The sequence below is a fragment of the Bombina bombina genome, chromosome 1, assembly GCF_027579735.1.
Source record: "Bombina bombina isolate aBomBom1 chromosome 1, aBomBom1.pri, whole genome shotgun sequence".
Classification (NCBI taxonomy): domain Eukaryota; kingdom Metazoa; phylum Chordata; class Amphibia; order Anura; family Bombinatoridae; genus Bombina; species Bombina bombina.
In genome coordinates this window covers 1,556,306,009-1,556,321,911 of record NC_069499.1, presented here as the reverse complement: position 1 = coordinate 1,556,321,911, position 15,903 = coordinate 1,556,306,009, and positions in this window count along the sequence as shown.

The window sequence follows — 15,903 nt, the reverse complement described above, 5'->3', positions numbered from 1 at the left end:
AAGTTATTACCCCCTAAACTGCCGCTCCCGGAGCCCACCGCAAGCTATAATAAATATGTTAACCCCTAAACCGCCGCTCCCGGTCCCCGCCGCAACTATAATATATGTATTAACCCCTAAACCGCCGCTCCCAGACCCCGCCGCCACCTACATGATACCTATTAACCCCTATCCTGCCCCCCCCTATACCGTCGCCACCTATAATAAAGTTATTAACCCCTATCCTGCCGATCCTGGACCTCGCCGCAACTAAATAAATAGTTTAACCCCTAAACTGCCGCTCCCGGACCTCGCCGCAACCTATATTAGACTTATTAACACCTAATCTGCCCCCCTACACCGTCACCACCTATAATAAGTTTATTAACCCCTATCCTGCCCCCCCTACACCGCCGCCACTGTAATAAAATTATTAACCCCTAAACCTAAGTCTAACACTAACCCTAACACCCCCCTAACTTAAATATTAATTAAAGGATTACTTTCTGTTAGAATTTTTAAGCTAAACAACTAACATATTAAAGTTAATAAACATTAATTAAAATCTACTGACCTATATTTTCTCCAAAACGAAGTTTCATAACGTTCTAAAAGTTATATCTTTTATTCGCCGATGATGTCACGTTATCCTGCCCACTATTTTCAGCACTGAGTGTTCAAAATACTTAAACCAATAACTTTGTGTTTAAAGCGCCATTTTGAAACCTAGGTATTGTAAACGGATTGGTACAGAGCAAAGGATACCCACGGAGTGGGTTTGGAAAACAATTAACTTTGCAGACAAGATTTCGGATATACGGTAGAGATATGTTAATGAAATGCTATTGATAAAAAGCGTATTTGGGGTAGTTAGTTAGTAACAGGCATAGAAAATATTTATTTACAGTGGCCCTTTAAATAAATCGAAATAATATTTATCTTATTAAATAAATTAATCCTATTTAAAACTAAATACTTACCTTTAAAATAAACCCTAATATAGCTACAATATAAATAATATTTATATTGTAGCTATTTTAGGATTTATATTTATTTTACAGGTAATTTTGTATTTCTTTTAGCTAGGTAGTTATTAAATAGTTAATAACTATTTAATAACTATTCTAACTAGCTAAAATAAATACAAAGGTACCTGTAAAATAAATATAAATCCTAAAATAGCTACAATATAATTATTATTTATATTGTAGCTAGCTTAGGGTTTATTTTACAGGTAAGTATTTAGTTTTAAATAGGAATAATTTATTAAAGTATAGTGTAGTGTTAGGTGTAATTGTAACTTAGGTTAGTTTTTATTTGACAGGTAAATTTGTCTTTATTTTAGCAAGGTAGCTATTAAATAGTTAATAACTATTTAATAGCTATTGTACCTAGTTAAAATAAATTGAAAGTTGCCTGTAAAATAAATATAAATCCTAAGATAGCTACAATATAATTATTATTTATATTGTAGCTATATTTGGGTTTATTTTAAAGGTAAGTATTTAGTTTTAAATAGGATTAAGTTAGTTAATAAGATAAATATTATTTAGATTTATTTAATTAATATTTAAGTTAAGGGGGTGTTAGGGTTAGTGTTAGACTTAGGTTTAGGGGTTAATAATTTTATTACAGTGGCGGCGGTGTAGGGGGGGCAGGATAGGGGTTAATAAATTTATCATAGGTGGCGACGGTGTAGGGGGGGCAGTGTAGGGGGGGGCGCCGGTATAGGGGGTAGAACAGTGTAGTTAGTGTGGGTGCTTAGTGACAGGGGTATCAATAAAGTTGTCAAAAAGCCAAAGAGCAGCAAGATCGGATGAGTGATAACTCTCACAGTCCGCTGCTCATCGCCCCGTACTTGGTTCGCGGCTCTTTGACAGCTTTTTTGATAACAGGCGAAATTTTGCAGGTCCGCAGCGGCGATGGTAGGCGAGCTTAGGCAGGCGTATTTAACTGGCGAAGGCAGGTAAAGTAGATGGCTGGATAACTACCCCCCTTTGTCAAATTAAACAGAATTCCTAGGGGTCTCAGGCTCAATACATTTCCAACCTTTGAGGTGGAAGACCCTGACATTAGAATAGAATGGAATAATGCTCTCTCAGAGTGTTCGGCAAAGTTAATAAAGATTCTGATACGCTGCAAGAAACAGAAAAGGTTGAGCCTGAAAGAACGTGTGGAAGAAATTGATAAAGAACTTAAGAAGTTTGAAAGTCATGAGAAATTTCTTGAACAGAAAACCACCTTGAAGGAACACATTGATAAGCTTGATGCCATGTTGGCGGAACATAAAGGGGAGAGATTCCACAGATATCATTTGGATTATGAATCAAATAGAGTGTACCAATGGCTTTCTTTTTAGATGAAGATCTGGAAGCCTCATTGTGATGAACCAAGGTTATCCAACCCTGCGCCAGTCACCTATTTGGCACAGAAAGGGTTATCAGACCCCTTCTACTCTCACTGATAAGGTCACAATCTAGCCACACCAGGCCAGCTTGTGATTTAGTTCAGTGGGTGCAAGGGTTAACAAGAGTCTACAGTCTGTAACCCAGACTTACACATTAACTCTCTGAATACAATTTATCAGAAAAATAACCTAAATTATGCAGTTCTAATATTCCAGTCTCTTTCAGTAACATGGTTCAATTATTAGACAAAGGCCAAACTTAATAAAAGGATTATTTATTATGCCAAAAATATTATGCACAATGCATTATTAATAAAAAGCTGTTACAAATAAAATTACACATGCAAACAGGTTAAAATAAAAAGGGAGAAAAACAGACTGAATACTTTTCTAGTTCCAAGATCTGTGCCAGGGGCTGGCATGAAAGCAATGGTCCTGTAACATATCTCAGCCTAATGTCACTATCCCTTTAAGAAATCCTTCTCTGACTGCTGCATTTGGGCAGTATTCACATTCAGCTTGCCTGCCTGCCTGCCTGATTAATCATTCATGCACCTGATTACCTCAGCCTCTTTTTAAGCCTTCTCAGGTCTAATCTGCCTTGCATTAACATTGAAGTTGTGATCCTGAACAACAGAGGTCTGTGACTGTTTCCTGTATGAATTTACCAACTATTTCAACCTGCAGCATTTTCTATTCCAATGCCTAAAATCATCAAATCGCAAGTATCCAAATAATTCAATTTTCTGTTTCCTGGACACTGCTACTTAACAAACTCAGAACTTTATTATAAATCAAGCATACTTTTGGTTATCATCACTCTCTAATTACAACAGCATCCTACTCAGAACTTTATAACTATTTCTCTGCTACAAGTTGTCATTGCTGAAATATCCTGCTGCAAATATGTTAACATATTCTGAACTCTGCATCTATGTGTTCAATTAAAAGCTTTCCTGTGATTCTCCAATATATGTTCAAACAGTAATTGATGCCTTAAACTTAACTTTCACCTGTGCTGCTCTGCTAATTACTGACATACAGCTCTTTATAATAATATGTACTGTGAACCTGCAACAAACCAAGTTTGCATCTAAATGCACAAACAGTAATTAATGCCTAAACTTGCAGCTTGTCTAAGTACCTGTGCAGCTGTGCTTTAACTCTGACATACAGCTTTATATAATATTATGTACTGTGAACCTGCAACAATCCTTAGTTTGCATCTAAGTGTCAATCTTTTACCAGATTACTCTGAAGCCTGAACATTCCACTTTGTTATATTTTTCTCTCATTGAATCCTGCAGTTACTTCTATTAACTAACTATAAGTCACAGTGAACTCAGAATATATTGTATACAAATGTTGCACTCTCCATTTATTCTACAATAACTTCTAGCAACTATGAATCACAGAATATCATCTATCCACGTCCAGGATACTCTTCCCCGGGTCAGGGGTCGGTGTCTTCAAATCCCTACCACTGCCCCGAGGGTCTGTGTCCTGAGCGCATGTACACCGGATCATGACAGAATGTTAATGCCTAAAAAAGGGATCCGCAGTGGTAGTGGATGCACCGACCCTCAAAGGAAAATAAAAAATTACAACATAACTCAGACCCAAGCAATCCCTAAAGGAAAAACAGAAGATTTTAAAACTTTAAAAAATTTAAAGACACAGTACTCCCATTCTAGACAATCCTCTACTCATGTTCGTGGTTACCATTTTGGTGAAACTGATCCTGAATCTGACTATGAAAATGAAGAGGATTTAACCATAGCTTCAGCAGAAAAAATTCAGGCTTTCAAAGATTTAAAGAGACAGAACCACTTTTCTAAAATGTCATCTGTTCCTCATGTTCGTGATTACCATTTTGGTGAAACTGATTCTGAATCTGACTATGAAAATGAAGAGAATGTATCCATCGATTCAGCAGAAAAAATTCAGATCTTTAAAGATTTAAAGAGACAGAACCACTTTTCTAGAATTTCATCTGTTCCTCATGTTCGTGGTTTCCATTTTGGTGAAACTGATTCTGAGTCTTACTATGTAACTGAAGAGGATGCATTCATAGATTCAGCAGAAAAAATTCAGACCTTTAAAGATTTAAAGAGACAGGACTACTGTTCCAGAATACCATCTACTCCTCCTGTTTGTGATTCCTATCCTGATGATACTGATTCTGAGTCTGTATATGTCAACAAGGAGGATGACTTCACAGATCCAGCTGAATTGGCATTAGACTGGTATGAGCGCAACTTTAATTCGCCACAAACTCAGACAAGACCTCAACCTATTTGCTATAATGACATCCTTGGTTGTTATATTTACAACATGGATGATACAGACAGCTCCCATCATGAAACCTCTCATGGAAATACTGATCTTCCCATTTCTGATATTACCATGGATTCGTTAGATTGGACAGATTCAGAGCTGGAAGAAAGGACATCTGGTTTACAGACTGCTGTTAGGAGTAAAGGTCCTCTCAACTACTATGCTGATTTATCACATCAGAATTATGCATCCAGTGATGAAGAGGATTTCTGTTCTCAACCTTACTACAAGCCACAATGGCAGCAACCTAAGAAGCCTCATACTGGGAAGAAATCTAAGCTCTCTAAGAAAAAGAAGAAGAAGAAAATCCTTCTGCCCACAGAAAATCAGAAGTGCAAAGAGGAAACTCAGCCTTATTCCCCTGTTTTAGATTCTGTTGTACCAGACCCTCTCTTGCCTCCTGACACTGTCAACACCGAGCTGGATGATGTCTATAGTCACTATCAGTCTCTTCTTAAAGCATCTAATGGTATCTCTTCTCAGACTTTACAACCACTACAAAAACTGTTTCCAACTATTGATTTCTTGCATCCCTCTCATGCTGCCTCAATACCTGTAAACCCTGTGCTAGAAGCAAAAGATAATTCTGTTCCAGATATACAACCTTTCAGTTTACCAGAGATAATCCCTGAAGAATTTAGCTCTGATATTCAAACTCAAATAAGCATGCCTGCTGAACTCCAGATAACTTCTCAGTCAGAATCTTGTGTCACAATTCCTCCGCATCTACCTGAGTGTGGCATATTTCAGTACACTTCACCTTCTCAAAATTCTTCTGTTATTGCATCTAAGAAATTGTTTCCCTTGGGAGATACTTTGCATCAACCTACATTTTCTACTACATCAGTTTCCTGTACAGGAGTTCCTGATACTCAATCCTGTGAGGACAACTTTGAACCAAGTTCACAAGTGGACATTCTTGAACCTGAAACTTGTACAAAAGTTCTTCAAGAAGATTCCCCTGTGCCCATTCCTGTTCCTGTTTTCCATGATTATACTACTAAACCTGACATCAAGGTGGACTCTCCTGTTTTTGACCCTGGTATGGGTATTCCTTTGTTTAACCCAGAAATGGGTGTAATAATACTTGATCCTGAAGATAGCCATGCCCTCTACTCAGAAGCGAGTATGGTTCTTGGCTCTAAAGTGGGTCTTGTTAATTCTTCGTTTATGAACCCTGAAGAAAGCCTTGCCCTCTGCTCAGAAGAGAGTATGGTTCCTGGCTCTAAAGTGGGTTCTTTTTCTTTCTCTATAGTTGAACCTTGCCCTGGCATGGGCATTCCTTCACCCGATCCTACTGAGGATATGACTGAACCTTGCCCAGATGTGGGTACTTCTGAACATTGCCCTGGCATGGGCATTCCTTCACCTGATCCTACTGAGGATATTCCTGAACCTTGCCCAGATGTGGGTACTTCTGAACATTGCCCTGGCATGGGCATTCCTTCACCCGATCCTACTGAGGATATTCCTGAACCTTGCCCAGATGTGGGTACTTCTGAACATTGCCCTGGCATGGGCATTCCTTCACCTGATCCTACTGAGGATATGACTGAACCTTGCCCAGATGTGGGTATTCCTGAACCTTGCCCTGGTGTGGACATTCATATACCTATTCTTAGTGAGAACACTTTTGATTCTGAATCCAGTAAGGAGACATTTCATTTTGAATTAGAAGATGGCAAGAACTGGACAAATCTTGCACTCTACACTCCTATTTTGAAGAAAGCCCTGCTATTGCGTTAGAAGTGGCTATAGCTTTTTCTTTTGGAGTATATCTAATCCTCAGCCAAGAGGTTAATTCTGAGGATACTCAAATCTCTGACCCAAAGGTGGTTAATCTGGTTATCAATCCAGAATGCTGCATCTCTATTTCTGAAGCTGAGGAAAGCCTATTCATATCTCTAGGACTGGCTGCCTTTTCATTGGCTATGTACATGGTCATCTAGCATGAAGAACATCCACCAGTCTACCCTCAGGATGATTCTGTGGTAGGAAGCTCATTGTATGTTACGTTCATGCATTCTCACGATGACTACAAAAAAGTTGACTTCGAGTTTTGCTCTCATCATTGTCAAGATCTTTTGATACCTGAATTACATGGCCTTTACTTCGTTATTCAACTTTTTCAAGAGATCTCCAACCCTCCTTTCTTGATTTCCGATTGGACTCACTACCTCCATACACCTACTACCGATTCTCCATATAAATTTTGTTCTCTCTCCTTTTGGATTGTATTGGGCGCCCGGAGGTCGCCTTTAAGGAGGGGAATCTGTAACATATCTCAGCCTAATGTCACTATCCCTTTAAGAAATCCTTCTCTGACTGCTGCATTTGGGCAGTATTCACATTCAGCTTGCCTGCCTGATTAATCATTCATGCACCTGATTACCTCAGCCTCTTTTTAAGCCTTCTCAGGTCTAATGTGCCTTGCATTAACATTGAAGTTGTGATCCTGAACAACAGAGGTCTGTGACTGTTTCCTGTATGAATTTACCAACTATTTCAACCTACAGCATTTTCTATTCCAATGCCTAAAATCATCAAATCGCAAGTATCCAAATAATTCCATTTCCTGTTTCCTGGACACTGCTACTTAACAAACTCAGAACTTTATTATAAATCAAGCATACTTTTGGTTATCATCACTCTCTAATTACAACAGCATCCTACTCAGAACTTTATAACTATTTCTCTGCTACAAGTTGTCATTGCTGAAATATCCTGCTGCAAATATGTTAACATATTCTGAACTCTGCATCTATGTGTTCAATTAAAAGCTTTCCTGTGATTCTCCAATATATGTTCAAACAGTAATTGATGCCTTAAACTTAACTTTCACCTGTGCTGCTCTGCTAATTACTGACATACAGCTCTTTATAATAATATGTACTGTGAACCTGCAACAAACCAAGTTTGCATCTAAATGCACAAACAGTAATTAATGCCTAAACTTGCAGCTTGTCTAAGTACCTGTGCAGCTGTGCTTTAACTCTGACATACAGCTTTATATAATATTATGTACTGTGAACCTGCAACAATCCTTAGTTTGCATCTAAGTGTCAATCTTTTACCAGATTACTCTGAAGCCTGAACATTCCACTTTGTTATATTTTTCTCTCATTGAATCCTGCAGTTACTTCTATTAACTAACTATAAGTCACAGTGAACTCAGAATATATTGTATACAAATGTTGCACTCTCCATTTATTCTACAATAACTTCTAGCAACTATGAATCACAGAATATCATCTATCCACGTCCAGGATACTCTTCCCCGGGTCAGGGGTCGGTGTCTTCAAATCCCTACCACTGCCCCGAGGGTCTGTGTCCTGAGCGCATGTACACCGGATCATGACAGGTCCTTACCCTGTAGAGCAGCTCCCCTTGTAAGAATGACCCATTTCAGTGTTAAACCCAAGACCCTTATACCTCTTTTCCATAGATCAGGTTGCCTGACCACACCCTCCTGGGTGAGCTATGAACCCCCCCTGTCTTTAAACACATATAGGCATTAGACCAATGTCCTCTTATTGACCTCATCAGGATACGGGGGAGAAGCACTGTGGTATCTCTGGAGCTGACAGATTGACTCAAGGCATACACAATAACATTTGGAGGAACGTTTTTTTTTAGAAACTATTTATGATGGTCCTGGCACTTGAAAAAAAAAACACAAACACAGGACACAATTCTTCTTGAAAAGCAAATAACTGTTTTTTAGCTCACAAACTGAACATAATTAACCCCTTCTCAGCTAACTCCTGAGGTATTCGCGACACCTCCCCCAATAAGAGACGCAAAAGAGGGTGGCTACAAGCCACTCCAGCTGCGTATCAGAGGACACTCCTCATGGCGTGAAAGACCATTAGCTTTACCATGCATACTGTCCTTTTAATGTTGTATGGTAAACTCATGTTGCTGTAGAGCTAGGCTCCACCTGAGGAGTTTACCATTTCAGCCAGCTACCCTATGTAACCAGTGTAAGGGGTTGTGGTCAGTTATCACTGTAAACTGGCATCCATACAGATAAGGCTGTAGCTTTTGCAAGGCCCAAACTATAGCAAGGCACTCTTTTTCCACAGTGGCATATGCTACTTCTCGTGGAAGTAATTTTCTGCTGAGGTACACAATGGGGTGCTCCTCACCTTTCTTATCCACCTGACTCAGCACAGCCCCTAGCCCATAGTTGGAAGCATCTGTTTGCACTACGAATCTCCTGTAGAAATCCGGGGCCTGTAGTATAGGGGAATCCGTAAGGGCAATTTTCAATTAATTAAAAGCCCTGTCACACTCAGGGGTCCATTTGACTGTTTGAGGTAGGCTTTTTTTTGCAAGGTCTGTTAGGGGTTTGGCTATGGTACTACAGTGTGGCACAAACTTTCTATAGTACCCTGCGGTACCCAGGAAGGACATAACCTGTTTCTTTGTCTTAGGGGTGGGCCAGGCCATTATGGCTTCAGTTTTACTTGACTCGGGGCGCAGTACCCCCACATCATACACTCTCTCTCTCTGGCATTCCGGTCATACCACTGCTTCTGCTTAGACTAGGCAGCCTTTAGGTTTTCCTGTACCTCCCACACTAGGCTATGCATTCTGTCCCTGAACCTTAGTACATAGTCTACTACCGAGGTCTCTTGAGCACCCAATTTCCCTTCCCACTCCTCCCTGATCAGATCAAGGGGGCCACACACTCTGCGTCCATATAGAAGTTCAAAGGGGGAGAAACCAGTGGATTCCTGGGGCACCTCTCTATAAGCGAATAGGAGGTGCGGCAGGTAACGCTCCCAGTCCTTCCCCTGTGACTCCACAAAGGTTTTGAGCATCTGCTTCAGGGTCCCATTAAACCTTTCACACAAGCCATTGGTCTGGGGGTGGTATGGGCTAGTCACTAGGTGTTCTACCTGCACCTTTTTACATAGACTCTGCATCAGGCCAGTCATAAATTGCGTGCCCTGATCAGTTAGCATTTCCTTAGGGAAACCTACCCTTGCAAAGATACCCAATAAAGCATCAGCCACTTTATCAGCCCTGATAGATGACAGGGCCAACGCCTCTGGGTAGCGGGTCGCATAATCCACTACCGTTAGAATGAATATTTTCCCTGAACTGCTTGGGATAGCTAGGGGCCCTACTATATCCACAGCCACCCTCTCAAAGGGCTCAGTCACTATGGGGAGGGGAATTAAAGGGGCACGCCCCACCTTTCCAGGTTTCCCCACTTTCTGACATGCAGGACAGGAACGACAATAATTAGCAACATCAGTACCCATCTCCGGCCAATAAAAGTGATGGGACAACCAAGTTTTGGTTCTCTGTACCCCTAGATGTCCTGCCATAGGAATTTCATGGGCCACTCCCAACAGTTGCGCTCTAAACTGTTTAGGTACCACTAACTGTCTCTCAGCTAGCCAGGGACCCTGTCCCTCTACTGGAATGGACTCCCGGTACAACCTCCCTTTATCCCAGTACACTCTCTCTTTAGCAGAGTCAGCAGGCAGCTGTCTAGCTAGGTCCCTGATCTTCTCTAGGGTGGGATCAGTCACCTGAGCCTGCTGAAAATCCTGACTCTGACCAATTATTAGTTGCTGAGCTGTGTGAGGCTCCCCACCTTCCTTATCAGTGTTCTCCCCTTGGTCCTCGGGTTGAAGCACCCCCTGCTCCCTAATCTGGGCAGACTGCTGTCAGGTCACCACTGATACAGAGGGGCCCTCCCCCTCTGGCACTACTTCCACACACTTCAGGTACTGAGGGATGATTGGTTCACACACCAACAGACTGTCATGCTCATTCAGCTCTCTCTGTCAGTGCATCCTTCCACATGTTCCCAGGGCACTACAGATATGTCTGGTTCAGGTAAAGGCTGCGTCACACACAGACCCTGCCCCCTCCCTTTCAGCACATATCTGGGCAGAGTTACACATGGTTGTTTGTACATTTGGGCCCCTATCTTGTTTACCTAGGTCACAGGCATCATGATCAGGTATATACTGTGACAATAATCTACACAAATCAGTACCAAGCAATACATTTGTAGGAATATTATCTGACACTCCCACATCTCTTAACCCTCTTTCTGCTCCCCAATCTAGATATATTCGTGCCATAGATACTGCAGGCTGTACTCCCCCAATCCCTTTCATTGCTAGAGTCTTTCCAGGGATAATGTTCTCCGAGCTAACTAGCTCTGGACACACAATAGTCACTTCTGCACCCGTGTCCCAAAGCCCCAATGTTACCTTATCTCCAACAGTCACAGGTTGTAAGTTCTCATTGGTACTTTCCTCTGGCCGGGTTACAAACAAAACAGAAGATGATAATCCTGAGGAGCGGCCTCCTCCTGCTGATGCTGAAGGTTTCTTTCTCTCTGGGCAGTTAGTGCTGATGTGACCCATTTTTTGACAAGCAAAACACTTGCGGGTATCTCCCTGCCCAGGTGCAGCACCCGCCCCTCCTTTCCCAGAGGGAGCAGACACACTAGACAAAGGCACAGCAGGTTTTGTGAAGGGGCAGCAGCTCCTTTCCAGGTGGATCCCCCCATAGAAAAGGATTTTCTCCCTGTTACAGTACCAACAGGATACCAAGGGTTAATACCAGGGAACAATGTCCTGCATACAGAATCAGCACTTCACAACCTCGATCAGTTTCCCTGCAAACATGAGACCAAGCTCCACATTTCAGGTTTAAAACAGAATATATTTATTAAAGGCTGAATGCCTAGTATTTATACAGGTTTTGACCCCAGATGGGGGGGGTTGAATATAACCCTGGCTTCAGGTTACAGAGGGCATTGGTTAAACAGTAAAGCAAACATATGAACAATGCATCAAACCTCTAAGAATTGTCTATTCACAGGTAAAACAGATTAACATATTAAGTACTCAGACAATCTGATGTTGGGCAGTCTAGTTAACATAATCACACAAAACCCAATCAGTTTACCTAGACAGACTCCTGAGACACAATCAGATCTTAAACATACATAGAATACATCTTATTACAGAATATAGGAACAGTTCTTATTAGCTATAAAGTCTTTTATGCCCACTTGGCTTATAGAGTCACAATTGCTCCCACAAGGGGCATTCACACCCTGTACCCATCCTGTATTTATGGATACAGGGTGACATAGACATAAGACAGAGTTATGAAAGTACATGGGGTGTCCAGCATATAAAATTCCATATTTCCATGCAGTCTCTGGGTATCCTTAAGCCCATGTACCTCCAACCCAAAGAATGTTCCATAACAGGCCCTCCAATGTACAGTGGCGAGATTGGTTTTGTCACACTCCCATTCCCTGGTGACCTGTTGGCTGTGTAAAAATCAGCCAGCTCACCAGCTTCCAATGCTGTTATGGGTTTATGGTCCAAAACCCATTCTTGAACTTCTGCTGGGCACAGCTGCATGAATTGCTCCTTCACGATCAAATCTTCCAGCTCCTCCATAGTGGCAACTTTTAATCCTCTGACCCACTGTTTAAAGGCTGTCATCAAGTTCCCAACAGCTGCAGTATAGCTCTCTGACAAACCTTTCTGCAGAGAACGGAATTTCTTCCTGTACACCTCAGGAGTAATGTATGTATTGGGTACTTGTAAAGCGAGGCTAATCACCCGTAAGGGTCTCAAGGCGCTGCTCAATTTATCAACTTTGGAAGGATGAAAGGCTGAGTGGACCTCGCTGGGGATCAAACCTGCAACCCTTGGGTTGCTACAGAGCTCAGCCAAAGTGCCTTTGCATGCTGACCTATCTGTCCGGAGTAAGAGTATACCTCCTCTGCAGTGCAGCTTTAATTGAATCATAGTCCTGATCAAACTCTGGGGGTAGTTCAGCAAAAGCCTTAAGTGCAGGACCTTTCAGGCCAGGGGTAAGGTACTTGGCCCACTGCTCCCTTGGCAACTGGAACTGTCTGCAAACTTTCTCAAAGCTATGCAGGAATACATCCACATCTCCATCTTTCTCCAGAGTGGGAAAATTCTCTGCACGCACTCGGGGAGCAGGTGGGTCTCTAGGTTCACTTACAACAGGTGAGACCATCCCTCTCTCCAACCGTGCAAGCTGTAGCTGATACTCTCTCTCAGCCCGTCATTCAGCAGCCTGTCTCTCAGCTGCCAGAGACTCTCTCTCAGCTGCCCTAGCCGCCTGTCTCTCAGCCGCTTCCACAGTAGCCTGTCTCTCAGCTGCTTCCACAGCAGCCTGTCTCATAAAATTTTGTAATCAGTTCCATGCGCAAACTTGAGTCCACTGAGCCCATATGTTTCAGAACAGTTTGCAAATAACAGTCCAATGGATCCCCAGATCCTGATGAATCGCTGCCCCCAGCTGCAGACATCGCTCCTGAGACCTCAACTGGTGTGATTTGGCTGTTATCATATTCAACAAGAGCTTGTATTAGTCCATCTTTGTTCTTTCCACGTGTTGGAATATCACGCTCCTGGCATAAGAGTGCCAGTGTTTCTTTAGTTTGCTGCTCGTATGACTCCATAGCAAAAATAAAATAGAAAAACAGAGAATAGGGAAGGGGACTGTTTGCAATGTGTGACTATATAATGCACTGAGTTTTAGCCTTTGGAAATTGTAAGAAACAATTTCTTTTAGTACCGGGATGTTCACACTAGCAAATCCACAAGCACTAAAATCTAATAAAAAAAATTATCACACCACTGCCACCAATTTGTGACGAACCAAGGTTATCCAACCCTGCGCCGGTCACCTATTTGGCACAGAAAGGGTTATCAGACCCCTTCTACTCTCCCTGATAAGGTCACAATCTAGCCACACCAGGCCAGCTTGTGATTTAGTTCAGTGGGTGCAAGGGTTAACAAAACTATCCAGTCTGTACTAGACTTAAAAGAAATGCTCCAAAACTCCCCTTTAATGCCACCCACACTAAACTTACTACAATATCTAAGCTGCCACCACTTAGGATCTATTAAAGGGAAAATCCTAAGAAAAAAACCCAGACTTACACATTAACTCTATGAATACAATCTATCAGAAGATAACCTAAATTATGCAGTTCTAATATTCCATAACAGGTTAAAATAAAAAGGGAGAAAAACAGACTGAATACTTTTCTAGTTCCAAGATCTGTGCCAGGGGCTGGCATGAAAGCAATGGTCCTTACCCTTTAGAGCAGCTCCCCTTGTAAGAATGACCCATTTCAGTGTTAAACCCAAGACCCTTATACCTCTTTTCCATAGATCAGGTTGCCTGACCACACCCTCCTGGGTGGGCTATGAAACCCCCGTCTTTAAACACATATAGGCATTAGACCAATGTCCTTTTATTGACCTCATCATGATATGGATATGGGGGAGAAGCACTGTGGTATCTCTGGAGCTGACAGATTGACTCAAGGCATACACAATAACATTTGGAGGAAGGTTTTTTTTTAGAAACTATTTATGAGGGTTCTGGCACTTCAAAGAAAACACAAACACAGGACACAATTCTTCTTGAAAAGCAAATAACTGTTTTTTAGCTCACAAACTGAACAGAATTAACCCCTTCTCAGCTAACTCCTGAGGTATTCGTGACACTCAACAAAACAGAGGAATAAAATGGGGTGGAAATAAGAAAATATATAATAAAGAAAAAAGCACCAAAACCAATATTGAAAAATAAAAACCCCAAGAAGGTGGTATTCACGTTTACTGAAGCAGAATAATCGGATCCGGAATCAGCTACATCATCTGATTCTTCCACTCCCTCTCCCTCTATCTCCTCTATCTCTTCTATGTCTTCTCATTCTTTACAGGTGGGTTCAACGGATGACACAGAGAGTGAAGGGGCAGTAGTATGTCCTAAAGAAATCAAGAAGAATTTGAAGAAACAGTCTAAAAAAGATCCAAAAAGGACTCAAAGAAGGACACACAAGTCCCTTTAGACGGATCAGGAGATCCAAAAACAAGAAGGCGAAAAGGGGCTTCGAAAAACATGGAATAAGTGACATGAATGTAATTAATTTGTCTGTGTATCCTTTGAGTGAGGATCAGACGAACCTGCTAAGTAGGGGTTTGGGTTTTGCACCAACTAGAGATTTTTCTCCATTTATTACCCTTTTAGATATTAACAGGTTCATCAGGAAACTCAAGAAAGAAGCAAAAGAAAAAGTGACAGTGTACTAGCACTCTTGCAAATATCAATTAGAAATATGTAAAATGGCAAGGAGGGTCACCTTGAATCAGGTTAAAAATAAAATATAACTTTTATTCTATCCAGTTAATATATACATATGAATGTATAATGTAAATATGTATAGATGAGTGTATGTGTCTTAAAACTTAGATTAAAATTGTATATAAGGGACAAATATCCACCAAAAACATATAATAATCTATAGTTCTGAGTCCCACACAGTTTCAATGCAAACTAACATTAGCACAATTCTGCAGTAAGTTATCTACAAAGGGGATTGACCCCATCAACAAATTTAACTAAATAAATGCAGTGAAGAGCAGGAGTAAGCACCGGTCTGTGTGGGTGCCAGTAAGCCCAATTGTAGGCCCAAGCAAAAGCACAATAAATACAGCTATATAAGTGGATATAGTCCTTGTAGATAACTTACTGCAGAATTGAGCTAATGTTAGTTTGCATTGAAACTGTGTGGGGCTCAGAACTATAGATTATTATATGTTTTTGGTGGATATTTGTCCCTTATATACAATTTTAATCTAAGTTTTAAGACACATACACTCATCTATACATATTTACATTATACATTCATATGTATATATTAACTGGATAGAATAAGATTCAAGGTGACCCTCCTTGCCATTTTACATATTTCTAATTGATATTTGCAAGAGTGCTAGTACACTGTCACTTTTTCTTTTGCTTCTTTCTTGATATTACCAGACAGTTAGCAACCCCCTATTTCCTCATATGATCTATCAAATTGCTTAACATTTAGATCTGCTTGCCAAATCATTGTAATTGTATATATATATATATATACACTGTTGATAATATTAGGGGTTTCTCTTCCCAATTTTTTTCTCTCTCTCACTCATCAGGAAACTCACTCTGAAAAGGTTTTTTGCTTTACAGTCTGGTGTGGAAACTGAGTTTGATGACACTGTATTGGAACAGGCTGACGTTAATAATGAGGTTTCATTTCAGGATGCTTGTGCCGTAATAGTTTGGTTGCTCTACAGGAGGGCAATACCTACCATCAG